Below are 26,242 nucleotides of genomic sequence, written 5' to 3'. Positions count from 1 at the left end.
GCATCGGGCCTGTAATTTCCTGTTCTCTGAATCCCCCATCTTTCTCCAGCTCCAAGCTTTGTGTCCCACAGCCTGTGACTCTGTGCTAACAAGTCGCTATTGTCCAGTGGGGCGAATGGTGGCTGGAACTAAAGAATTGCTGTCTGGTTTCTATTCAAATCCAGGTAGTGAGATATATGAATGGACTTTTCGAATCGTCATGTGAATAACGTCTGCTCGGCATGAAGGCTCAGAGCCATACTAGGAAAGATTAACTCCTAGGCTGACCACTAACATTTTTTGTGATAGGAGGTAGAAACATTCCCAAGTATCATTTTATTCACACTTAATTTTCCATTTCATCTTCCAGAAGTAGAGTTAGCCATTCAACTCTTTGGCTACTTTTCTCTCAAGTGGTAGTGTTTGTTGGTAATATGGAAGTTTGGGAAAATGCTAAGTTGTTTTTAACTTAGAGCACTGTTGTTTTCCGTGAAAAGTTTTCTACTTTACATCTATGATGACATAAAGTTGTCTTTGTAGCATACTTGGAAAAATGAGAGAGAGAGAGAGGCTTTCTCTGAGAAATCAACCAAAAATGCTTTCTAACCATTGAAGGGAAAATCTTTTTTTCCGGTGCATTCTGAATACTTCTTTGCTTTTTTTCCCTCCCACCCAAAGCACAAATTTATACAAAGAAAACAGAAACAACTTCAAATGCATTGTATTAACCAAACAAACAAACCTCCTCCAAATTAGGAACCATCGTAAACATTTGTAAGTATAGCAGAATCGGGATTTTTAAAAATTAGGTTGGAAGCTTGACTATAATTCATAATCCTCATTATCCTTGGAAAATTGTTATGTTATCTTTCTCCTATATACCTGAAAAAATGTCCACAGGCTTAAAGGACCATGCTTTTTACATTCCTTCCATATCGCAGGTACTATGGAACGGGAGAGCCTTTTATGTTTCTTTTTGTCTTAAACTCAGACAGCTTTGTAAGCAGTAGTGTGTAGATTACAAGAGTTAGACAAAAGCAGGCGCGACTGAGAAGAGTTGAGGGGGGGAGAGCTTGGGGCACTTCCTGTCACTCAACACATTCCAGATCACTAAAAAATTTCCACACCCTCTGCGTTTCCCTCCTGCCCACCCCAGATCCCAGTATTTTCTGATTCCATATGTTGTGGTATTCATCACACTCCTTTGCTATCACTGGGCCCTGGCAAGACTGCTTCAGAGAAGATGCATTCCTTTAGATTGCACAAAGCATAGCTGGGAAAATGGCTGGCAGTTTCAGAATCTAGTCACGATCGCACGCATGAGCACCTCACACATCCATGCCCCTTTCCCCCCCTCTCCTGCCCCTGCAGCTGGCTGACCTGTCTCACCCACTGCTGGCCTATCGAACGGCCAGGACTGTCTGGTTTTGGCTCATGCCTTTGTCCGTGTCTGGCTTAGTTCCTCTCTGTCTACGCTTGCCTCAACCCCCACCGCCCCAGGCGGCACAAGTGTTTGGCCACACAAAACTACAGATAGAAAAGGTGGTAAAAACTTCAAACTTTGCTAGATTTTCCAACAGTTTATTCTTTCGTTTATTCAATTTCTCCCTTCTTTAATACTTCATTTTAAGAAAACAAATACGAAATTAATTATCTAAAGGCAAAGAATGCAAAGCAACCTTTGTGTTCCTTATAATAACTGACTTCATAACTCTCTCCAGCTGCGTTATGGGGTGTGTATAAAAAGCTTCTGTTCTGAGAACAAAGGAGCACGTGCAGAAATGAGACTAAAAAATCCACTGACAGTATTTCACCACACAAATTACTTAAAAGATTTTAGTCAAGACTCTCAACAGATTCAATGTTAAAATGGTTTTTAGTTTAAAAAAAAAAAAATTTGAAAGTGCTTACCCAGTAAAAGAACCGAAGTAGTCCTGAACTGTTACGTAAGACTTTTTACAGTTGGATCTTTGTCAAAAGGGGGTGGGGGTGATGGGAGAAAGCAGCAACAACAATCAAAAAAGTTCGAGCTGCTGTGGCTTAGAGGACAACTTCTGTGTTTCCAGATAGGATTCTTGCTGCAGAAATGGAACTCCCAGCCAGCACAGCATCCTGTCCCAGTAGAGAAATGAGTTTGTCAGTTTGAAAAAAAAAAAAAGAAGGTACTGGAACCCAGACTAGACGAGGTATTGAACCGCGCCAGATTTCCTTGCAGCCCTGTCTGCTCAGCTCGCATTGAACTATATATGACCCAGATGATGGACAGAAGCACATTCAGTCATGTGCACGCTGGAAGAAAGCGGATTTGCTGGTCCCTGGCAGTGTTGGGGTTTGTCTTCTGATTGGGCTGTGCCCTGATCAGTGAAATGTGAAGCCCTCACCATTCAGAGGCCGTAATTCAGGACTGGCAGTTTGAGTGTCTGGCTGCCTCTAGTCACTGAGAGAGACTTTGAAGGTGTTGCTTTTGTTTGGTGACATTACCCACTCAGGCTACTTACACCTATGTACTAGTATTAGGAGCAATGCTCGTCTTTCTGAAATGCCAGAAGGAAGCCAACTTTGCCTGAATTCTGTACCATCTTATTGTTAATGAACTTTGTTCTAACTTAACCGAATTATTTGATTTTGAGAATTTTTGTGATCTTAACCAATGCTTATGTCCAGATCACACTCCAGCTGTGATTTTATGGGTTTGATAGGTAAAAATAAAGGTAGCATTTGACTTTGAAGCTTCCTAGATGATATAAATTGTTCTTAATGAAAATTGGATGGATGGACAGCAGAGAAGTTTGGGATTCTGGAGTCTTTGAATGTGCTCTGAAGAAGCTTTATCTCTTACTATTGCCTTTGTGAAGCTGTCACTCTTATCCTAGTCCTTAATCACATAGGCAGCTGCTGGGGGGAAGCTACTGAAGTGTTTACCCCATTGAATTGTGACACAGTCTTTAATTATGCAAGATAACCACAGTCTACTCTCTCTAGTCTATCTGAACTAGGGTCCTTGGGATTTATTTTCTGTCTTCCTGGGCCACTAGGAAACAAGGCCATTTTTGGACTGTTGGTTGTGACATTTTTGTTTAGTATATTAAAGTTGCTTTGTTTAATGTAAATTGACATTAAAAAAAATTGAATAAAGTTGTTTCTGGGACCTTAGCACTGATGATAGGAAATCTAGACTACATGGACCAATTGATCCTCCCCACCCCCACCCACCCCCCCCACCCCCGGGGACTTTCTTGTCTCTTTAGGAATTAGCTTATATATAATCCTAAACTGGTATTTAGACATAAAAATACTTTGGTTTATTTTCTGCACTTTTAAGACTTTTAGAAATAAATCCGTGGACAATGTATAGCATCTGTTAGTTTTGCTGTAAATTCTGGTTTTGGGTGTTTAAGGACTTGTTATTTCTTAGATGTCGTGTAGTATCTTCTATATGGCAACTGCCTAGGAATTCTCTTGTCTTAACCTGGAGAAGCTGGGTTGATACACTATGGGATATAACAGTGATCAAAGTCAGAGAAGAAGGGATACACACTCTCTGTAAACTACAAAGCAGTCATTCCTTTTTTTCTTTAAATTGTGGTAAAATACACATAACATAATATTTATTATTTTAACCATTTTTAAGTCTACAGTTTTGTAGCATTAGGTACATTTACATTGTTGTGCAATCATCCTTGCCATTTTCTCCAGAGTATTTTCATCATTTCCCAAAACTGAAACTTTGTACCTAACATAACATTAACTTCTTATTCCTTCCTGCCCCAGCGTCTGGCAACCACTATTCTTTCTGTCTCTATGAATTTGACTACTCAAGATACCTCATAAAAGTAGAATCATACAGTGTTTATCTTTTTGTGACTGGCTTACTTCACTTAGCTTAGTGTCCTCTAGGGTCATTCATGTTATAGCATGTGTCAGAATTTCCTTCCTTTTTAAGGTTGAATAATATTCACTTGTATGTATAGACCACATTTTGTTCATCTGCTGATGGACACTTAGTTGCTTCCACCTTTTGGCTATTAAAACAGTCATTCTCACAGATTTCCCTGATGGTCCAGTGATTAAGGATCTGCAGCTTTACAGTGCAGGGAATTCAAGTTCAGTCCCTGCTTGGAGAACTAGGATCCGATATGCCCTTTTGAGCCCTCACCACAGCTAGAAAATCCGTGTTCTGCAACTAAAGATCCAGTTGATACAACAAAGTTCCCACATGCCCCAGCTAAGATCCAACAAAGCCAAATAAATAGAACAGATTTTTAAAAATGCATTTTAAAAAAGACAATCATTCTTGATCATTCTTCTTGTAATCTTAAGAGGGTTTCTTTACAGAGCTGTTCTGACCATCTTAAAAGCTATTCCTTTATATAGTTGGAAGGGTTTTGGTGTGCCTTTTAACTCTAGACTGACTGACTAGATCCTAATATCAAATTTAGTAGAACATGGCAGATTCTTTTCAGGCTTTTTGGATGAGACTTAATACGTAATTCTTCTATGCTTATTTTTTATGGATTTATCATGTCCTTTTTCGAGCTTCCCTAGTGGCTGCCGCCTGTGGGGTCGCACAGAGTTGGACATGACTGAAGTGACTTAGCGGCAGCAGCAGTGGCTCAGAGGGTAAAGCGTCTGTGTGCAGAAGACCTGGGTTCGATCTTTGGGTTGGGAAGATCCTCTGGAGAAGGAAATGGCAACCCACTCCAGTACCCTTGCCCGGAAAATTCCATGGGCAGAGGAGCCCGGTAGGCTACAGTCCATGGGATCGCAAAGAGTCGGACACAACTGAGCGACTTCACTTTTCACTTTCTTTTCCTTTTACACTGTGAGCTCTTCCTGGGCAGAGACTGTGGTCAATTTTTTTTTGAATTGTGCCTTTTATATCAGTAAAAATTTGTTGAAAGAGTGTGAGTTAGTGAATAATAATAGAATAATAGCTGATTTTATTGGATTTTTATTATGTGCAAGACTCTTAACACATGTTTATTGTATGTATTATTTAACTTTCAAAACAACTCTGAGATAAGTACTGTTATCTTCATTTAATATTAATAAGTAAGATAACTTGTTCAAAGCTTCACAGCATTTAAAAGATAAAACTAGGATTTGAACCTTGTCTCTTTATGGAAACTTGATAGTGAAATGATGATCAGTATGTTTAAAACCAGATTAACAACAACCCAAAACCTATGGGACACTGTAAAAGCAGTGCTAAGGGGAAGATTCATAGCATTACAGGCCTACCTCAAGAAACAAGAAAAAAGTCAAATAAATAACCTAACTCTACACCTAAAGCAACTAGAGGAAGAAGATAAGAAGAACCCCAGGGTTAGTAGAAGGAAAGAAATCTTAAAAATTAGGGCAGAAATAAATGCCAAAAAAACTAAAGAGATCATAGCAAAAATTAACAAAGCTAAAAGCTGGTTTTTTGAAAAAATAAACAAAATTGACAAACCATTAGCAAGACTCATTAAGAAACAAAGGGAGAAGAACCAAATTAACAAAATTAGAAATGAAAATGGAGAGATCACAACAGACAACACTGAAATACAAAGGATCATAAGAGACTACTACCAGCAGCTCTATGCCAATAAAATGGACAACTTGGAAGAAATGGACAAGTTCTTAGAGAAGTATAACTTTCCAAAACTGAACCAGGAAGAAATAGAAGATCTTAACAAAACGATCACAAGCAAGGAAATCGAAACTGTAATCAGAAATCTTCCAGCAAACAAAAGCCCAGGACCAGATGGCTTCACAGCTGAATTCTACCAAAAATTTAGAGAAGAGCTAACACCTATCTTACTCAAACTCTTCCAGAAAATTGCAGAAGAAGGTAAACTTCCAAACTCATTCTATGAGGCCACCATCACCCTAATTCCAAAACCAGACAAAGATGCCACAAAAAAAGAAAACTACAGGCCAATATCACTGATGAACATAGATGCAAAAATCCTTAAGAAAATTCTAGCAAACAGAATCCAACAACATATTAAAAAAATCATTCATCATGACCAAGTGGGCTTTATCCCAGGAATGCAAGGATTCTTTAATATCCACAAGTCAATCAATGTAATACACCACATTAACAAATTGAAAGATAAAAACCATATGATTATCTCAATAGATGCAGAAAAAGCCTTTGACAAAATTCAACATCCATTTATGATTAAAACTCTCCAGAAAGCAGGAATAGAAGGAACATACCTCAACATAATAAAAGCTATATATGACAAACCCACAGCAAGCATCACCCTCAATGGTGAAAAATTGAAAGCATTTCCCCTGAAATCAGGAACAAGACAAGGGTGCCCACTCTCACCACTACTATTCAACATAGTTTTGGAAGTTTTGGCCACAGCAATCAGGGCAGAAAAAGAAGTAAAAGGAATCCAGATAGGAAAAGAAGAAGTGAAACTCTCTCTGTTTGCAGATGACATGATCCTCTACATAGAAAACCCTAAAGACTCTACCAGAAAATTACTAGAGCTAATCAATGAATACAGTAAAGTTGCAGGATATAAAATTAACACACAGAAATCTCTTGCATTCCTATACACTAACAATGAGAAAACAGAAAGCGAAATTAAGGAAACAATACCATTCACCATCGCAACAAAAAGAATAAAATACTTAGGAGTATATCTACCTAAAGAAACAAAAGACCTATACATAGAAAACTATAAAACACTGATGAAAGAAATCAAAGAGGACACAAACAGATGGAGAAATATACCGTGTTCATGGATTGGAAGAATCAATATTGTCAAAATGGCTATACTACCCAAAGCAATCTATAGATTCAATGCAATCCCTATCAAACTACCAACGGTATTTTTCACAGAACTAGAACAAATAATTTCACAATTTGTATGGAAATACAAAAAACCTCGAATAGCCAAAGTAATCCTGAGAAAGAAGAATGGAACTGGAGGAATCAATCTGCCTGACTTCAGACTACTACAAAGCCACAGTCATCAAGACAGTATGGTACTGGCACAAAGACAGAAATATAGATCAATGGAACAGAATAGAAAGCCCAGAGATAAATCCACGAACCTATGGTCAACTTATCTTCGACAAAGGAGGCAAGGATATACAATGGAAAAAAGATAACCTCTTTAACAAGTGGTGCTGGGAAAACTGGTCAACCACCTGTAAAAGAATGAAACTAGAACACTTTCTAACACCATACACAAAAATAAACTCAAAATGGATTAAAGATCTAAATGTAAGACCAGAAACTATCAAACTCCTAGAGGAGAACATAGGAAAAACACTCTCCGACATAAATCACAGCAGGATCCTCTATGACCCACATCCCAGAATTTCAGAAATAAAAGCAAAAATAAACAAATGGGACCTAATGAAACTTAAAAGCTTTTGCACAACAAAGGAAACTATAAGCAAGGTGAAAAGACAGCCCTCAGATTGGGAGAAAATAATAGCAAACGAAGCAACAGACAAAGGATTAATCTCAAAAATATACAAGCAACTCCTCCAGCTCAACTCCAGAAAAATAAATGACCCAATCAAAAAATGGGCCAAAGAACTCAACAGACATTTCTCCAAGGAAGACATACAGATGGCTAACAAACACATGAAAAGATGCTCAACATCACTCATTATCAGAGAAATGCAAATCAAAACCACAATGAGGTACCATTATACGCCAGTCAGGATGGCTGCTATCCAAAAGTCTACAAGCAATAAATGCTGGAGAGGGTGTGGAGAAAAGGGAACCCTCTTACACTGTTGGTGGGAATGCAAATTAGTACAGCCACTATGGAAAACAATGTGGAGATTTCTTAAAAAGCTGGAAATAGAACTGCCATATGACCCAGCAATCCCACTTCTGGGCATACACACCAAGGAAACCAGATCTGAAAGAGACACGTGCACCCCAGTGTTCATTGCAGCACTGTTTATAATAGCCAGGACATGGAAGCAACCCAGATGCCCATCAGCAGACGAATGGATGAGGAAGCTGTGGTACATATACACCATGGAATATTACTCAGCCATTAAAAAGAATTCATTTGAATCAGTTCTAATGAGATGGATGAAACTGGAGCCCATTATACAGAGCGAAGTAAGCCAGGAAGATAAAGACCATTACAGTATACTAACACATATATATGGACTTTAGAAATATGGTTAACGATAACTCTATATGCAAAACAGAAAAAGAGACTCAGATGTATAGAACAGACTTGTGGACTCCGGGAGAAGGCAAGGGTGGGATGTTTCAAGAGAACAGCATTGAAACATGTATATTATCTAGGGTGAAACAGATAACCAGCCCAGGTTGGGTACATGAGACAAGTGCTAGGGCCTGGTGCACTGGGAAGACCCAGAGGGATTGGGTGGAGAGGGAGGTGGGAGGGGGGACCGGGATGGGGAATACATGTAAATCCATGGCTAATTCATTTCAATGTATAACAAAAACTACTGTAATGATGTAAAGTAATTAGCCTCCAACTAATAAAAATAAATGGAAAAAAAAAAAAAAAACCAGATTAAGCCTATGCGTTGATTCTAAATCAGTTTCTCTTTCCTTAGGCACAGGAGCTATAGCCCTGCAATAGATGTGATTCTTGAGTGGATACTTGGAGGAAAGCTTGCCAGTTGATTGCGTGAACCTTCTATAGGGCCGAACAATCCCTTGTTGAACTCAGTTTGCAGATATTCCTGTGTGTGTAAATTTTCTTTCTTACGTTACTTTCAAAGTGCAGTTAAATGAATGCACTAAAACAAACGTGTCGATGTTCTTCATATACATGTATTTATATTGTACTGTTCTAGGTGCTAAGGAGAGTCAGGAATAAAAAAGAATGCTTCTCTAAGGAAGTGAATATACGAGCTGAGAGCCAAATGATGACGAGAAGAATCCTTGAGTATAAAGATCTTGAAGAAGTGTGATCTGGGCAATGAGAATGAGATATAAGAGCTCTAAGATATTAATAGGATTGAGTTTGGTGTGTTTGAGGAGCAGAAAGAGGAGGATGGCTGGAATGGAGTGAACGCAGGGAAGAGGTCATGTTGAAGAGGTGGGATGGGACCCTATCATGTAGGGTCTTGTGAGCTGTGATAAGTAACTTGGATTTTTTTCCCAAATTTGATTTTTTTTCCCCCAAATGGTGGGAAATTGGAAGGTTTTAAGCAGAAGAGTCCTCCTGCCACTACTGCAAAGCACATGGGATCTTAGTTCCCATACCCTCTGCAGTGGAAATGCGGAGTTCTAACTACTGGAACACCAGTGAATTCTGCTGACAGTACCTTTAACTGGAGTCCTTCCCAGGCTGGAGACTTTGCCAAGGCTTTTGTGTGTTAGTGGCCAGCTCCAGTTGTCCTAGCAGAATGATATCTCTTTATAAGAGTGATAGAGCTACCATTGGTTGCGTTGCTCTTTCCACATCAGCAAGTCTCTTGTTTTCACAACATTGCTCTTTTTGGATAGGGTTTTGTATGCTAGTTTTTTGTATTAATTTAGGCTAAAATTCAATTTTTTTAATTAGACTTGATTTTTCAGTGTCAGTAATTTAAAAAACATTTCCTTCGCACATGTTGATGACTCATTGTTTAATTTACGTGATATACTTAAAGTCATACTGATAGGAATCTGAAATTGATAAATAAAGGAATCTGAAATTGATAAATAGGAACTTTGCCAGTATTCTTAAATAAAGTTGTAATTAGATATTTTGACTCTAGTAGGATTAATTGCTAACATTTCTCCCATATTATTTGATTTTTTTCAAAAATTCTGAAAAATATTGAACATCACATACCTGATAGTCTCATAGGTCAGTTCAGTTCAGTTGCTCAGTCGTGTCTGACTCTTTGTGACCCCATGGACTATAGCATGCCAGGCTTCCCTGTCCATCACTGACTCCCAGAGCTTGCTCAAACTCGTGTCCGTCGAGTCGGTGATGCCATCCAACCATCTCATCCTCTGTTGTCCCCTTCTCCTCCCGCCTTCAATCTTTCCCAGCATCAGGGTCTGTTCCAATGAGTCACCTCTTTGCATCAGGTGGCCACAGTATTGGAGTTTTGGTTTCAGCATCAGTCCTTCCAATGAATATTCAGGACTGATTTCCTTTAGGGTGGACTGGTTGGATCTCCTTGCAGTCCCAAGGAACTCTCGAGTCTTCTCCAACACCACAGTTCAAAAGCATCAATTCTTCGGTGCTTAGCTTTCTTTATAGTCCAACTCTCACATCCATTCACGACTACTGGAAAAACCATAGCTTTGACTAGACAGACCTTTGTTGGCAAAGTAATGTCTCTGCTTTTTAATATATTTTCTAGGTTGCTCGTAACTTTTCTTCCAAGGAGTAAGTGTCTTTTAATTCCATGGCTTCAGTCACCATCTGCAGTGATTTTGGAGCCCGAAAAAATAAAGTCTGTCACTTTTCCCACTGTTTCTCCTTCTGTTTGCCATGAAGTGATGGGACCAGATGCCATGATCTTAGTTTTCTGAATGTTGAGCTTTAAGCCAACTTTTTCACTCTCCTCTTTCACTTTCATCAAGAGGCTCTTTAGTTTGGGCCTTGCTCAGTAATACTTTAATTCACTTCTCTGCTAATGGGTGGGGTTGTGCTCCCTCCCTGTTAGTTGTTTGTCCTGAGGCAACCCAGCCCTGGGGTCTACTGGCTCTGTGGTTGATGGTGACCTCCAGGAAGGCTTACACCAAAGCAGACCTTTCAGGACTGCCTCTGCCAGTGCCCCCATCCCTGTGGGTGAACCCCTGTTGACCTGTGCCTCCACCAGAGACTCTCCAACACTAGCAGGTAGTTTTGGTTCAGTCTCCTGTGGAGTCACTACTTTGCTCTGGATCTTGATGCACACAAAATTTTGTTTGTGCCCTCTAAGACTGGAGTCTCTATTTCCCCCAAGTCCTGTGGAAGTCCTGTAATCAAATCCTGCTTGCCTTCAACGTGAGACTAGAGATCTCTTCAAGAAAATCTGAGTTATCAGGAAAACATTTCATGCAAAGATGGGCACCATAAATTAGGACAGAAATGGTATGGACCTAACAGAAGCAGGAGATACTAAGGCGAGATGGCAATAATACACAGAAGAACTATACAAAAAATCTTCATGACTCAGATAACCACGATGGTGTGATCACTCACCTAGAGCCAGACATCCTAGATGCGAAGTCAAGTGGGCCTTAGAAAGCATCACTATGAACAATGCTAGTGGAGGTGATGGAATTCCAGTTAAGCTATTTCAAATCCTAAAAGATGATACTGTTAACGTGCTGCACGCAACATGCCAGCAAATTTGGAAAACTCATCAGTGGCCATAGGGCTGGAAAAGATCAGTTTTCATTCCAATCCCAAAGAAAGGCAATGCCAAAGAATGTTCAGACTACTGCACAATTGCATTCATCACACACTAGGAAAGTAATGCTCAAAATTCTCCAAGCCAGGTTTCAACAGTATGTGAACCATGAACTTCCAGATGTTCAAGCTGGATTTAGAAAAGGCAGAGGAACCAGAGATCAAATTGCCAACATCCATTGGATCATAGAAAAAGCAAGGGAGTGCCAGAAAAACATCTGCTTTACTGACTATGCCAAAGCCTTTGACTGTGTGGATCACAACAAACTGTGGAACATCCTTAAAGAGATGGGAATACCAGACCACCTTATCTGCCTCCTGAGAAATCAGTATGCAGGTCAAGAAGCAACAGTTAGACCTGGATATGGAACAACAGACTGGTTCCAAATGGGGAAAGGAGTACGTCAAGGCTGTATATTGTCACCCTGCTTATTTAACTTACATGCAGAATACATCATGTGAAATGCCGGGCTTGATGAAGCACAAGCTGGAATCAAGACTGCCAGAAGAAATATCAGTAACCTCAGATATGCAGATGACAGCACCCTTATGGCAGAAAGCAAAGAAAAACTAAAGAGCCTCTTGATGAAAGTGAAAGAGGAGAGTGAAAAAGTTGGCTTAAAGCTCAGCATTCAGAAAACTAAGATCATGGCATCTGGTCCCATCACTTCATGGGAAATAGATGGGGAAACAGTGGGAACAGTGAGAGACTTTATTTTCTTGGTCTTCAAAATCACTGCAGGTGGTGATTGCAGCCATGAAATTAAAAGACGCTTACTCCTTGGAAGAAAAGTTATGACCAACATAAACAGTATATTAAAAAGCAGAGACATTATTTTGCTGACAAAGGTCCATCTAGTCAAAGATACGGTTTTCCCAGTAGTTGTGTATGGAAATGAGAGTTGTACTATAAAGTAAGCTGAGCACTGAGAAATTGATGCTTTTGAACTGTGGTGTTGGAGAAGACTCTTGAGAGTCCCTTGGACTGCAGGGAGATCCAACCAGTCCATCCCTAAAGGAATCAGTCCTGAATATTCACTGCCAGGACTGATGCTGAAGCGAAATTCCAGTACTTTGGTCACCTGATGCGAAGAGCTGACTCATTGGAAAAGACCCTGATGCTGCGAAAGACTGAAGGTGGGAAGAGAATGGGACGACAGAGGATGAGATGGTTGGATGGCATCACTGACTCTATGGACATGAATTTGAGCAAGCTCCAGGAGTTGGTTGATGAACAGCGAAGCCTGGTGAGCTGCAGTCCATGGAAAGAGTCAGGCACAACTGAGCAAGTGAACTGAACTGAGCCTTCAAGGTCAGATTCCCTGGAGATTCCCAGACTCTGTCAGATCCCAGGGCTGGGAAGCCTGACATGGTGCTCAGAACCTTCACTAACAGTGGGAGAACTTCTTTGGTTCTCCCAGTTTCTTTGTTCTCCAGTTTGTGGGTCACCCACCCCACCGGCATGGGATTTGGTTTAATTGTGATTGTGCCCCTCCTACTGTCTTGCTGCAGCTTCTTCTTTGTCTTTGGATGTGAATTATCTTTTATTGGTGGGTTCCAGCATCCTTCTGTTGATGGTTAACAGCTATTTCCTTTTTGGTGCTCTTGGAAGAGGCAATGAGTGCATTTCCTTCTACTTCGCCATCTTGAACCAGAATATACTTGTCCTTATTACTTATAGTCATTTGATTTTCTTTTTACTTGAAAATGTTATTTATAAACTACTAAATTGACTTTAAAACCCACTGAAGGGGCATCCTGAACTTTGAAAAACATTATAGAGGAGAAATCTGAGGCTCAGAGAGGTTATAATTTGTCCAGTGTCACATAGCAAGGAAATATCAGAGCTGGTACTTAAATAGCTTGATTCTAAAGCACTTACTTGGTACATTGTATAATTTTTCTGGTGATGATAATCTTCAGTTGATCTGAACAAAACTAAAACACCATAAATGACCTTTGATAATGATCTTTAATAATAATATGCATGCTTGTGCTCAGTCACTTCAATCATGTCCGACTCTTTGCAACCCTATGGACTGCAGGCCACCAGTCTGCTCCGTCCATGGGATTCTCCAGGCAAGAATACTGGAGTCGTTTGCCATGCCCTCCTCCAGGGAATCTTCACGTCCCAGGGATTGAATGTGAGTCTCTTCTGTCTCTTGAATTGGCAAGGGGTTCTTTACCAGGAGAAGCCCAATAATGATTATATAAAATGTAAATTTTCTAAAACAGATGCTGCAGGGTGGGACAGAATATTCTTTCTCTGATCATGTCCTCTGCCTCTTTGAAAGAGCTGTTGGCCACTCAGAGTTGTCTTCTGTATCTTGGACAGAATGCAGTTGATACTACTCATTAGTTGTACTGGGAACCAGCAGATTCCCAAAGCACTTGTATCTCATTACTCATTAGCCTAGCCCTGAGCTAATCTTGGCGTCTTAAAATAATAGCTGTGTGAGACCTAGCTTCTGAGAATGAGAACATCGCCTCTCAAAAGCGATCTGTTGCAGCGTAACTTGTAGTCAGTGCTCAGCTACAAGACAGGATATATCCAGTGTCTGAGTCCAGCCCTTCTGTTTTCTGATCTGGTTATGGTAGTACTGGTTGAGTTAATTTTAAAGAAAGGAAAAATCATGTCCTCCTCTCCCCTGGAGGATAAGGGAAGGGAAGGGAATTAATGCTTGTTGTTTACTATTAGTCACATGGTTTACTCTAGGCCCTTTTGACATAGGTTTTAATTTAATTCTCTTGACAATTCCATGAGAGGAAAGTTACTATCCCTACTTTTTTCATTTATTTCTCAAGTTAGCATAAAGGAAAATTGACTGTTGGTTATATCTTTTTTTGAATTTCAACATGTGTGATTTATGTAACCACCTCCACCATCAGGATACAGAACAGTTACAGCGCCCTCTGCCCCAAAACTATTTTGCGTATTACCCTTATTTCACAGAGAAGAAACATTGAGACTCAGGGAGAGGAAATGATTCTTAAACAGTCAGAAAGTCAGGTAGTGACTGAGGTTGGCACGGAAGCTAAACTATACCTAACTTTGAAAATCACACCTTCGCATCAGAGCTGAATTGGAGCTCTGAACTGACGAGACTTTGTAGAAGTGGACATTTCTAGGCTTAAAGAATAAAGGGTTATGTCATAGGATGGAAGCCTTTGAAAACCCAACACTGTGGAAGTAGAGCTCCTTTCTTATTCCTATGTAGTGTGGGGTTTGTCTTGTACACCGCCAACACTTCAAATCAGTACAGATTCATGTTTTTATCTTCATGGAGTAGCTTTTCAATGAAAAACAGAAGTTTAATCTTCTGCTTATGTCCTTTATTAACCAGCTGGGTCTTGTTTTTGTTTTTCCTTCTGCCATGACTTGGACATAGGTGTTTTTCTTTGCTGGGCTTAAATTGAGTTGACTCTCCGAAGCTTCTGAACCACTTTGTTTCTTGAATAGACAAAATTAGTCAGGTGCCTCAGTGTCTGCTAGGGAATAGAGTAAAATCACATGGGTAGGATTGGGTTGAAGGCATGAGCCATAAAACATTACCCTTGTGGCTGCCAGGAAAGTGTTCATTTTTTTTAAGAGACTGGTCCAATGTTAGTGATTGATTATATAATTAAAGTAGGAATTTTGGATAATTTCTTTAGGTATATGATAAAGTTACTTTTCTTTTTCCATGTCTTCCCATGGATCACATCAAGGGTAAAGATGGGAAAGTAGATTGGGCAAAAAAACAAAAAGATTTGAGAACCACAATAGGCCAAGCCGGGTGGTAGGTGCTTTGCAAAACTGTTAATTTGAATTCTTACAATGTCCTTATTGAGTTGGCATTGTCATTTCCTCCTTATACAAATGAGGAAACTTGAGGTACAGAGAGGTTAAGTATCTTCTTCAGCATTCCTAAGACAGAGCCAGTAATGTAACTCAGATGTTTTTTATGGGGTGTTGTTTTTTGGTCTGTATGGATTTTGTTTTGTTTTTATTTTGGTGTGGCTCCAGTGCTGTCTCTTTGTATTATATATTTGCTATATTCACTAAAGCACTTCCAGTGCCTCTTAAGGGCATTGCCAGGGTTCAGAGAATGGTGGTGGTGATTGTACCCCTTAGGACAGACTTTTTTTCCTCTAAAGTATCTAAATCATTCTTGAGCGTGTTAAATTTAAAAAGAGATTCAGTTCAGAGTTGTGTTATGGTGCTGTCAACATAATTTACAAATTCAGGCTATCAAAATCTTCAGGAGCTGATTGCAACATGGAGGGACCTAGGGCTGTTGAGATTTGGAATATCTACTGCTCTGGAGCCTTGTGGTTACTGGGCAGAAGGTGATAGAGCAAAAGGTACTTGGCTTTGGACCCCATGTGGGGTCAAATTGTATTATGGGAAGAAACCAGAGCTAAATTTCAGGTCACAGAGAGCTGAACCTAGGCTGGTACCAGAACTCCCAAAGAATATTTCTGAGGCAGGCTGTTGGTGGCCGGTGCTTTGGTCTGACTTATTGTTTGTGATTACTACTAGGTGTCTCCAAGTAGGGCTGTTAGCCTGATATGTAGAGAGGTCATGTCCAGGAGATAGCTGCCACTGAAGTTACATGCTTTCTAGGAGTTCACCTGTTTACCATTCTGATTGGGGCCCTGAGTGCCCACTGTCAAACATAGCATGGCAACAACTGATCTACTGAAGCAGTTCTGAGGGAGCTGTGAGTCTGTGCTGTGGTAAGTGAATGGGTGCGGAGTCTCTCAGTCATGTTGAACTCTGTCCATGCAATTTTCTGGGCAAGAATACTCGACTGGTTGTCACTTTCTACTCCAAGGGATCTTTGCAACCCAGAGATAGAACCCTCATCTCTTAACGCCTCCTGCATTCTCAGGGAAGTTCTTTGCCACTAGCGCTATCTGGGAAGCCCTGTAGTTTGGTATCTACATTAATTTGGGGGGAATTCTCAGCCATTATTACCTCAAATATTCTGTTTCTTTCTTTCTTCTTCTCATATTCTCATTTACACACATGTAACCCGTTTTGTTGTTGTCCCACAGTGCTTGGATAGTCTGTTCTTTCTAGTAGTCACGTATGGATGTGAGAGTTGGACTATAAAGAAAGCTGAGTGCCAAAGAATTGAAGCTTTTGAACTGTGGTGTTGGAGAAGACTCTTGAGTCCCCTGGACTGCAAGGGGACCGAACCAGTCCGGAATATTCATTGGAAGGACTGATGCTGAAGCTGAAACTCCAATAGTTGGGCCACCTGATGCAAAGAGCTGATTGATTTGAAAAGACCCTGATGCTGGGAAAGATTGAAGGTGGGAGGAGAAGGGGACGACAGAGGATGAGATGGCTGGATGGCATCACCGACTCAATGGACATGAGTTTGAGTAAACTCCGGGAGTTGGTGATGGACAGGGAGGCCTGGCGTGCTGCAGTCCATGGGGTTGCAAAGAGTCGGACACGACTGAGCAACTGAACTGAACTCCTTTTGTTGTTGTCCCACAGTTCTTGGATAGTCTGTTCTTCTGTTGTAATCTTTCTTTTCTTTGCTTTTCAGTTTGGGGAGTTTCAGTTGTCTTATCTCTATGTTCAGGGATCTTTCTTTAGCCATGCCCAGTCTACTGATGAACCTATCAAAGCCTTCTTCATTTCTATTACAGTATTTTTTATTTTTAGCATCTCATTTTAATTTTCTTAGAATTTCTCTCTTCTGTTTCCCATTAAAACCCTTAGCATATTAATCATAGTTCTTTGAAGTCCTGGCCTGATAATTCCAACATTTCTCCAATATCTGATGCTTGTTTTGCCTTTCAGTGTGGCTTATGGTTTTGTTTTTTTTTTGGTTGTTGTTGTTGTTAAAAATTGAATGCAGTATACTAGGTAAAAACTGCTATAAACAGGCCTTGAGTAATGTAGTGGTAAGATGTGGGCAAGGGGAAGCATTCTGTAGTCCTTTGATTAGGTCTCAGTCCTCTGGTGAGCTTGGGCCCCAGAACAGTGAATTTTACTAGTGCTTCTCATTTTTTTCCCCTCTTGGGGGAACATGATGGCTGGGTAGTCTGGAAGTGGGTATTCTTCCTTCATATGGGAAGCTAGACGAGGCTAGGGTTGGGTATTTACCTTCTTCTGAATTGGTTAGTCTCTGATAAAACTCTAGAAAGTTAGGCTCTGGTAAAATAATTTTTCCCAGATGCAGGCCATGTTAAGAACAAAATGCTCTGGTATATTTCAGGGGTCATTTCCCCCTCTCTATTCCAGAAACAAGAGAGAACTTTTCTGTGACAATCACTGTGAGATCCTGGTAGAGGTCTTGGAGGTAAAACTCACGAAAGTATGGAGCCCTCCTGTGACTGGGTCTCTGAAGTTTATCTCTCAGAGTTATCCACATGTATTCTCCAACAATTCATCAACTACAGTTGTTTATGTGTTCTTAACCCTGGCGCTGGTTCCTATGAAATTTTCTACTCATGAGTTTCAGCTTTGGTGACAATTAAAGTTGCTCAGTTGTGTCCACCTCTTTGCAAGCCCACGGACTATACAGTCCATGGAATTCTCCAGGCCAGAATACTGAAGTGGGTATCCTTTCCCTTCTCCAAGGGATCTTCCCGACTCAGGAATCGAATCGGGGTCTCCTGCATTGCAGGCAGATTCTTTCCCAGCTGAGTTACCAGGGAAGCCCCTCTGTTGTCTGTATCTGTATCCAATTTTGGCGACAGTGGTTTGCCATGTGATCTCATTTCTCTGCTATGTCTAAGAAGAGTTGTTGATTTTACATTTTGTTCAACTTTTTCTTATTGGGACAGAGTGGCAACTTGTAGACTCCTAACATGGCCAGACTGGAAACTGAAAGTGGTATTGCTTTTTAAAAACTTGAGATAGGGCTATTATTTCTTCCTACCTTTAACCTTTCCTTTGACTATCCTGAGAGTTTAGAGCTTGCTTTCTCAGACCCTGTCTCTGGCCCTTAGAATAAGTCCTGTCTCTGGTATCTGCTGCTGCACATTGATACGGATCACATTTTCTGAATTCAAAAGCAGGACAACATATCTCATATGAGATTTCCCCCCCATTTTTAAATAGAATATTTTTAAGAACTATTTTAGGTTCACAACAATATTGAGCAGAAAGTTCAGAGAGTTTCCATATACCACCTTCCACATATACTGTATAACTTCCTCCCATCAACATCCCATACCAGAAGGGTACATTTATTGTAATCAGTGAACCTAGGTTGATACCATATTATCACCCAAAATTCTTAATTTACCTGAGGGTTCACTCTTCATATTTTATATACTGTGGATTTTGGCAAATATATCATGGGCTTTCTGTATGGAGATTTAGTTTGAATTCCTGAATATTGAAATTTATAGGACATTAGTTCACAGAGACTGCAGAATATTGTTATCTTGGAAAATTCAAGTACAGGCACTGTATGTAGATGAGTCAGATCAGTTTCAGTGCTTTTCTGCTTTGACCTCGTGCTTGAAAGGGCCTTGGAATAGACTGCCAAGCAGATAAGCAGAGATGCAGTCTTTGCTTCAGGTGGCTTGGCAGAGATTGCAAGAGTTCCCATGGTGGGCTATTGGGGACCTGGAGGCTGTAGAGTCAGATAGGTCTGACTTTCCCTAAAGGTATCAAACAACTGGAATTTGAACACACATTGGTTTAGAGTCACCATTTTTTTCACCAATGTTTCTGAAATATATGGCACATGTTAAAAGCTCTGAAATTGCTTTAATATTCAGAAGGATCAGTAAAGACCAGTTTTTCAGTTTTCTGGTGAAAGGATGGAAAATTGAAAAAGCCTGTCACTATGTTGTAGTGATTTTTGAAGCAGACAATATTAAGAAGAGGTGGCAAGAATATACAGAAGAACTATACAAAAAAGATCTTAATGACCTGGATAACCACGATGGTGTGATCACTCACCTAGAGCCAGACATCCTGGAGTGCAAAGTGGGCCTTAGGAAGCACCACTACGAACAAAACTGGTGGAGGTGATAGAATTCAGCTGAGTTATTTCAAGTCCTAAAAGATGATGCTGTTAAAGTGCTGTACTCATTATGAAAGCAAATTTGGAAAACTCAGCAGTGGTCACAGGAGTGGAAAGGGTCAGTTTTCGTTTCAGTCCCAAAGAAGGACAATGTCAAAGAATGTTCAGACTACCGCACAATTGCCCTCATTTCACATGCTAGCAAGGTAATACTCAAAATCCTTCAAGCTACGCTTCAGCAGTACATGAACTGAGAACTGCCCCCAGATGTACAAGCTAGATTAAGAAAAGGCAGAGGCACCAGAGGTCAAATTGCTAACATCTGTTGGATCATAGAAAAAACAAGAGAGTTCTAGAAAAACATCTACTTCTGCTTCATTGACTATGCCAAAGCCTTTGTGTGGATCACAACAGACTGGGAAATTTTTAAAAGAGATGGGAATATCAGCTCACCTTACCTGCCTTCTGAGAAATCTGTATGCAGGTCAAGAAGCAACAGTTAGAACCATACATGAAACAATGGAGTGGTTCAAAATTGGGAAAGGAGTATGTCAAGACTGTGTGTTGTCACCCTGCTTATTTAATTTCTGTGCAGAGTACGTCATGTGAAATGCCGGGCTGAATGAATCACAAGCTAGAATCAAGATTGCTGGGAGAAATATCAATAACCTTAGATATACAGATGATACCACCCTAGATGGCAGAAAGCAAAGAGGAACTAAAGAGCTTCTTGATGAAAGTAAAAGAGGAGAGTGAAAAAGCTGGCTTAAAACTCAGCATTCAAAAAACTGAGATCATAGCATCTGGTCCCATCACTTCATGGCAAATAAATGCAGAAAAAGTGGTAACAGTGATAAACTTTATTTTTTGGTCTTCAGAATCACTGCAGATGGTGACTACAGCCATGAAATTAAAAGACCCTTGTTCCTTGGAAGAAAAGCTATGACAAAGCTAGACAGTATATTAAAAAAGTAGAGACCTTACTTTGCCGACAAAAGTCCATATAGTCAAAGCTATGGTTTTTCCAGTAGTCATGTATGGATGTGAGAGTTGGACCCTAAAGAAGGCTGAGTGCTGAAGCATTGATACTTTCAAACTGTGGTGTTGGAGAAGACTCTTGAGAGTCCCTTAGACAGCAAGGAGACCAAAGCAGCCAATCCTAAAGGAAATCAGTCCTGAATATTCATTGGAAGGACTGATGCTGAAGCTGTAGCTCCAATACTTTGGCCACCTGATGCGAAGAGCCGACTCATGGAAAAGACCCTGGTGATGGGAAAGATTGAAAGCAGGAGGAAAAGGGGATGGCAGAGGATGAAATGGTTGCATGACATCACTGACTCAATGGACATGAGTTTGAGCAAACTTCGGGAGATGGTGAAGGACAGGGAAGCCTGATGTGCTGCAATCAGTGGGGTCGCCAAGAGTCAGACACGACTGAACAACTGAACAACAGTTTGCTTTACATTTTTTCTGATTATGTTTCCTTTTGAAATTAGAATACTTTTTTTTTTCTTAATGGCTATTCATTGTCAAACATGTCTTTTAAGTTTATTTTTCCTGAGAGCTCTGTAGTTAAGGCATATGACTAGTATTTATTTTGGGACTCTTAGATATAACTGAAACCATTAAAAACTCAAAAGACATAAACAGTGGTTTTAATATTTTGATTTGTAGACCTACAGTGACCTCTCTACCTACAGTGATCCTTCTCCCTAGCTACAGACCCAAAATTCTTAATTCTTTCACATATCTTTATTTGCATGTCCCTTGATCCGTCAGGCCTGCACACTCTCCTTTCTACCTTATTTTGTTTGGTGGGATGATTCACACAGAATTAAAGTTGTGGTCACCTCTGCTACCTTCTTTCATGGCCTCCATATCCTGTCAGCCAGACAGTTCACCTCTGTCTCTGTCTTAACTTTTACATTTCTGCTTTCATCACTGAGTAACCACCTTTTCCCTTCGTTCTCTGCAATCATTTTTTAAAGCTTGTATGTATTGATACTTTATATACCAGAAACTATGCCATGTATGTATCAGTTGGAGTTTAGTTGGCAGTGTTGAGCACTTTTGGTTGTCTCAACCTGGGGGCAGTGGTCGGGGACGGGTAAGTAGGGACCAAGTGAAGTGTGTGAAGTGAAGTCACTCAGTCGTGTCTGACTCTCCGCAACCCCATGGACTGTAGTCTCCCAGGCTCCTCCGTCCATGGGATTTTCCAAGGATCCTCCTAAATATTCTTAAAAGCACAGGACAGCTCCTGCATAAAAAAGAATTGTTAGGCCCAAAATGTCAAAAGTGTAGAAATGGAGAAACCTGAATCACATCATTTCATAGCTTGTTTAATCCTCACAACTCTTTACATGGGTTTTATTATTTCTACTTTATAGATGATTAAACTGAGGTTCACAAGATTTAAGTTAATCAGAGTCACACACCCAGTAAGTAATGGAGCCAAGTTCAAACTTAGTCTGCCTGACTCAGTCTGAGCTTATATTGGTCGTGGTACATAGCCTGCTCTTAACTCAGATCTTTAACTTCTACCTGGTCTACTATAATGGGCTCCTCCCTGATCCTCTTGCCTCTTGTCTCTCCATTTAAGTCTGTCTTAAGCACGGCGTAAGGCTCTAATTATACTGCCTCTCTGCTCACAGTCTTCAATGCATTTGGAATGTGGTTTTGGTTCTCTAGCCTGGGAGTTAAGGCTAGAGCTACTGCAGTCAGTCCCTGAACGACCTTTCCAACTAATTTTCCACAATTCTCTTCTTTTCAAAGATGTGTTTCTCTTTCTTATTTTTGCTTTTTTATGTATTTTCCAATATTCCATAAAAAATATACTGCTGTTGTAATTTAAAATGTTTTTAATGGCAGAAAAGAAAATCCAGTCCATCTGATGATTTAGGAGTTAGAAAATAAAGTGATTATATTTTTATTTTAAAGCCCCCAGACTTCCTTTGTGTAATCCTTCGTTCATGCCGTGCCCTTTGTTTGGAATCCCACACAATTCATTATCAGTGATTCAAATTCTTTTTGGCCACCAGGGCCCAGCCTGAACACTACTGCCTGCCACTAATCTGGAGAGCAAAGAGGTTAAGAGCATGTGCTTTTACACACTGATAGGGCCAAGTTGGAGATCTGTTTTTTCTGATAAGTACAGCTGTGAGACCTTGAGCAAGTAACCCATCCTCATTAAGTCTATTGCTCATCTGTAAAATTGAGGTGGTATTGAGCTCACAGAGGATTTTCGAAATTCAGTGAGAGCTCACATATGAAGTGCCTGGCACAATGTGAGTGTTGAAGGAGTCCATTAATAGAATTTCTTTACTGCATTATTTTTCCACTTCTTTAATTCACACCTCTGCATCTCTAATAGTGTAAGCTGTAGTGTCAGAATTCATCCATTTAAATCCTGGTATCATCACTTACTAGTTATGTACACTTAATCAAATTACCTAACCATCATCTGCTTCAGTTTCCACATCTATGCACATAATAGTATGTGCTCCATTAGGGCTTATTTCAGGATTAAATGAAATAATGTAGGTAAAGCATCTAGACTAGGTCTGGCCCATGATAAGTGCTCAATTATGTTAACTATTATTACCACTCTTACTACTTACTCATTATTAGTGCTTGTTACTTCTTAACCTCTATTCAACTCATTTGTATACTTGTAACTCCTTATCTGAGGATTAACCCCTTGAAGCCCTGAGGACTGTTTTGAACTTAATTATAATGATGTAGTTAGTTATATTTTACTTGCTTAAGGACTTTCATTGACATCACCCTATTTGAGCCTCACAAAAATCATATGAGGTAGGCAGACAACATGCTACTAAATATAAGTTTGTGTAGGAAAGGTTTGGGTGTCTGCCACGCTCTAGGTTTTGAGACCTTCCTTCTTCATCATATTTATCTTATTTGACTTTCATAGCTATCCTGAAAGGTAGTATTTATTACTACATTTTAAATATAAGGGACCTGAGGCTCAGAAAGTTTAAGTAGCATGATCAATCAGCTAATGAGCTGCAGAGCCTCAACATGTTTCAACAAAGTTGTGTCAAGTTTTCGTGGCCAGGTGTCAGATTTGGTGGTATCTAAGCCACAGTCTCATTATGTTCCTGTTTCTGCTTTGGGGAATCTGGTCACCTTGTCTCCTGAAATAGCTGTTGATGTAAAATACTACAGTTACGTCAGGAGAGGAAACCTTTAGACAAGGACCACTGGAAAAATTGATCTTTGATTTCTTAGCATTCCTGTGTTTTAGAGACTGCTAAGAATGAGTAGATGAACCTCCATTGGTCAAATACCAGTGATTTCAAGGGTCTTTGAACATTTTTATACCAATCCAGTTTGCTATACACCCAAGTGAGGTCATTCTGAGACTTAACATTATAACCAATAGTATGTTGGAAGGAGCCCTAGATTGTTTGGAATCAGAAATCTAGGAGTTCTTATACTAAGAATCCTTTTTGGGGAGATTTTGTGTAGTCTTTAAAGTCAAACAGACCTGATTGCCATTACCTGACCTCTCTTTAGTCTCTTTTCTTGTGTGTACAGTGAGGAGAAAAATACCCATATGGCAGTTTTTAACATTAAATACAGTAAAGTATGTAAACCACTTTGCCTTATTCATAGCAGGTATTTAGTAAAATAAACTGTAATAATATGTTTTAAAAATATTTATTTGGCTGGGCTGGGTTTTGGTTGCAGCATGTAGGATCTTTAGCTGTGGCATGTGGGCGCTAGTTCCCTGACCAGGGATCGACCCTAGGCCTCCTGCATTGGGAACGTGGAGGCTTAGCCGCTAGACCACCAGGGAAATCCCAAAACTGTATTAATATTAAATGTGTGTTGTTCCCACCTACAGAAAAAAGTCTAGCTATTTAGCCTGGTATGTAAGATCTTTCTAAACCTGGCTTTCCTCTCAACATCCCTCAGTCTTTTCCTGCCACTCACTGTCATGTTCCTTAAACCCAAGCTACACAAAAGTATTCTTATTTTCAAAACAACCTCTGCTTTTATGTTGCCATGTCTTTGTACCTGCTATTGCTTTTGCCTTGAATGGGCTTTCCACTTCCCCGTTCTCTGCCTGTTGAGAGCATACTCCTTCAAAACTGAGCTCTAATGCTACATCTGATTGTAAAGTTTCCATCAGATCTACTCTTACTCCACGTAGATTTATCACTCCTGCCTGTGAATTCCCATTTAGCACCTTGTTTGTACCTTTCTTGGGCACCGTGGATGATTTCCTGGTCTGTCTCTCCAACACTTTCTAGAGGGCAGTGACCCTGTCTTAGTGTTTCTGTGGAATTCTGGGGCGGCAGAGTGCGTTTGCTTTATCTCACCTGGGACTTCCCTTTCAGTTTGAATTCTGGATGTGAAAAACGTGATGACAGATCTGTTTGTTTTAAGCCTCTGTGAGATGCAGGCAGTCCACGTGGAGGTTAATCTCATTGCTCAGATTTGGACATCACCATGTGTGCAGTTTCTTTAATCCTTCTCTAGCTATCAAAATGGATTTAGCAGTTGACATCCTCTTTTTTCTGTCTGGGGCAAATGGAGCTTTGTAGAATTTAGCCTGGAGGAGCAGTGACCTTGCCTCCCCTGTTTAGAATGATCCCAGGACACAAAACTAGTTGTCCCTGAGGACCTAGCGTGGCCATAGTGTCGCCAGTGACAGGAGTAGTGTGGCCTTACTTATGTTTATTCAGGAGACTGGGAAAAACATTCAGCCTTTGATTTAATTTTCTGTGACACACTGAGTCTGTGTTTTAGCCTGCAGAACACTACAGCTGTGTCCTAATTCTTTTCACCCTATCCCTTTCCTACCTTGTGATTTTCATATCACTACCTTTTAAGGCATTTCTATCCTTGGCTGATAGTCTCGCAGTGGAAGTCACCACAGAACAGTAGAGAAGATACCTCTGAATGATCGATGTAAACAAGCAAAAATCACCACTACAAAGGAGCTGAAAGCAATGGCATGTGTTGGGATCAGTAGTAGGTGATCTATTCCTGGGACTGACTTGTTGATGTTTCTCTGCCAAGTGGGGAAGCGATCTCAATAAAACAAAGCTGTATAATTTGTGTAATGACCAGCATTAAGGGCAGTAATCACAATAATAACAATTACCATCTTCTGAGGGCCTACTGAGTATCTAGCCCAATGCTGGGTATTTGAGATGCAGAAGTAGGTTGGATGAGGGCCCTATTCTGGAGTAGTTTGCAGTCTACTAAGGGAGATAGGGAGAGATTGAAGGCAAAAGGAAAAGGGGGTGGTAGAGGATGAGATAGATAGCATCACCAACTCAGTGGACATGAATTTGAGCAAACTCTGAGAGATGGTAAAGGACAGGAAAGTCTGGCATGCTGTGTGCAGCCCATGGGGTTGCAAAGAGTTGGACACAACATAGTGACTGAACAACAACATAGGGAGATAGAATCATAAAACTGGTTGTCACACTGAAGTAAAATTAGTTCATTAGTGCTAAGAAGTACAGGATGCTAAGAGCATTGAGGAGAGACATATATGTGAGACTTTGGGAGCAGAAAGGCTAGACCATTTTTTAGAAAGAAATCATGTGTTTGATTCTTTTCTGGTGTATAGTTTGGCTTCTGCCTACTCTTCTCTCATTCCACTGCTTAAATGTTTTTCTACTTCTCCAAGGCCAAGTTTGGTCCTGTCATTGTTACTCATACCTTGTGTACTTATGATACTTATCACAGCTATAATTAAATATTTCTTTATATAATTGTTTAATGCTTGTCCTTTCACTAGTCTGTAAGGGCAGTGACCATGCCGGTCTTGTTTGCACTGATACCTATCAGTATCAGTCCTGTGCCAGGATTGTAGGCACACAATAAACATTTGTTGAATGATTGATTGAATCCTTATGAACTCCTCAAGTCCTTAGATTGTCTCCCCAACATATAGTG

The 26,242-nt window shown here is 40.2% G+C and overlaps 1 protein-coding gene and 1 long non-coding RNA gene across 3 annotated transcripts in view; one reads left to right on the top strand and one right to left on the bottom strand.

Moving 5' to 3' along the window:
• Positions 1-2,235, bottom strand: part of LOC139030378 (uncharacterized) — a 49,105-nt gene extending 46,870 nt beyond the window's left edge. Inside the window, exon 1 of the long non-coding RNA XR_011482729.1 lies at positions 1,891-2,235. This is a non-coding gene — a long non-coding RNA (uncharacterized lncRNA). The remainder of the gene's footprint in view (positions 1-1,890) is intronic.
• NR6A1 (nuclear receptor subfamily 6 group A member 1) overlaps positions 1-26,242 on the top strand; it is a 222,441-nt gene that overhangs the window by 98,423 nt on the left and 97,776 nt on the right. The window lies entirely within an intron of this gene.

The sequence above is a fragment of the Odocoileus virginianus genome, chromosome 2 (assembly GCF_023699985.2).
Source record: "Odocoileus virginianus isolate 20LAN1187 ecotype Illinois chromosome 2, Ovbor_1.2, whole genome shotgun sequence".
NCBI lineage: Eukaryota > Metazoa > Chordata > Mammalia > Artiodactyla > Cervidae > Odocoileus > Odocoileus virginianus.
The sequence above is the reverse complement of the archived record's forward strand: the minus strand, read 5'-3'. Positions and strand labels throughout refer to the sequence as shown.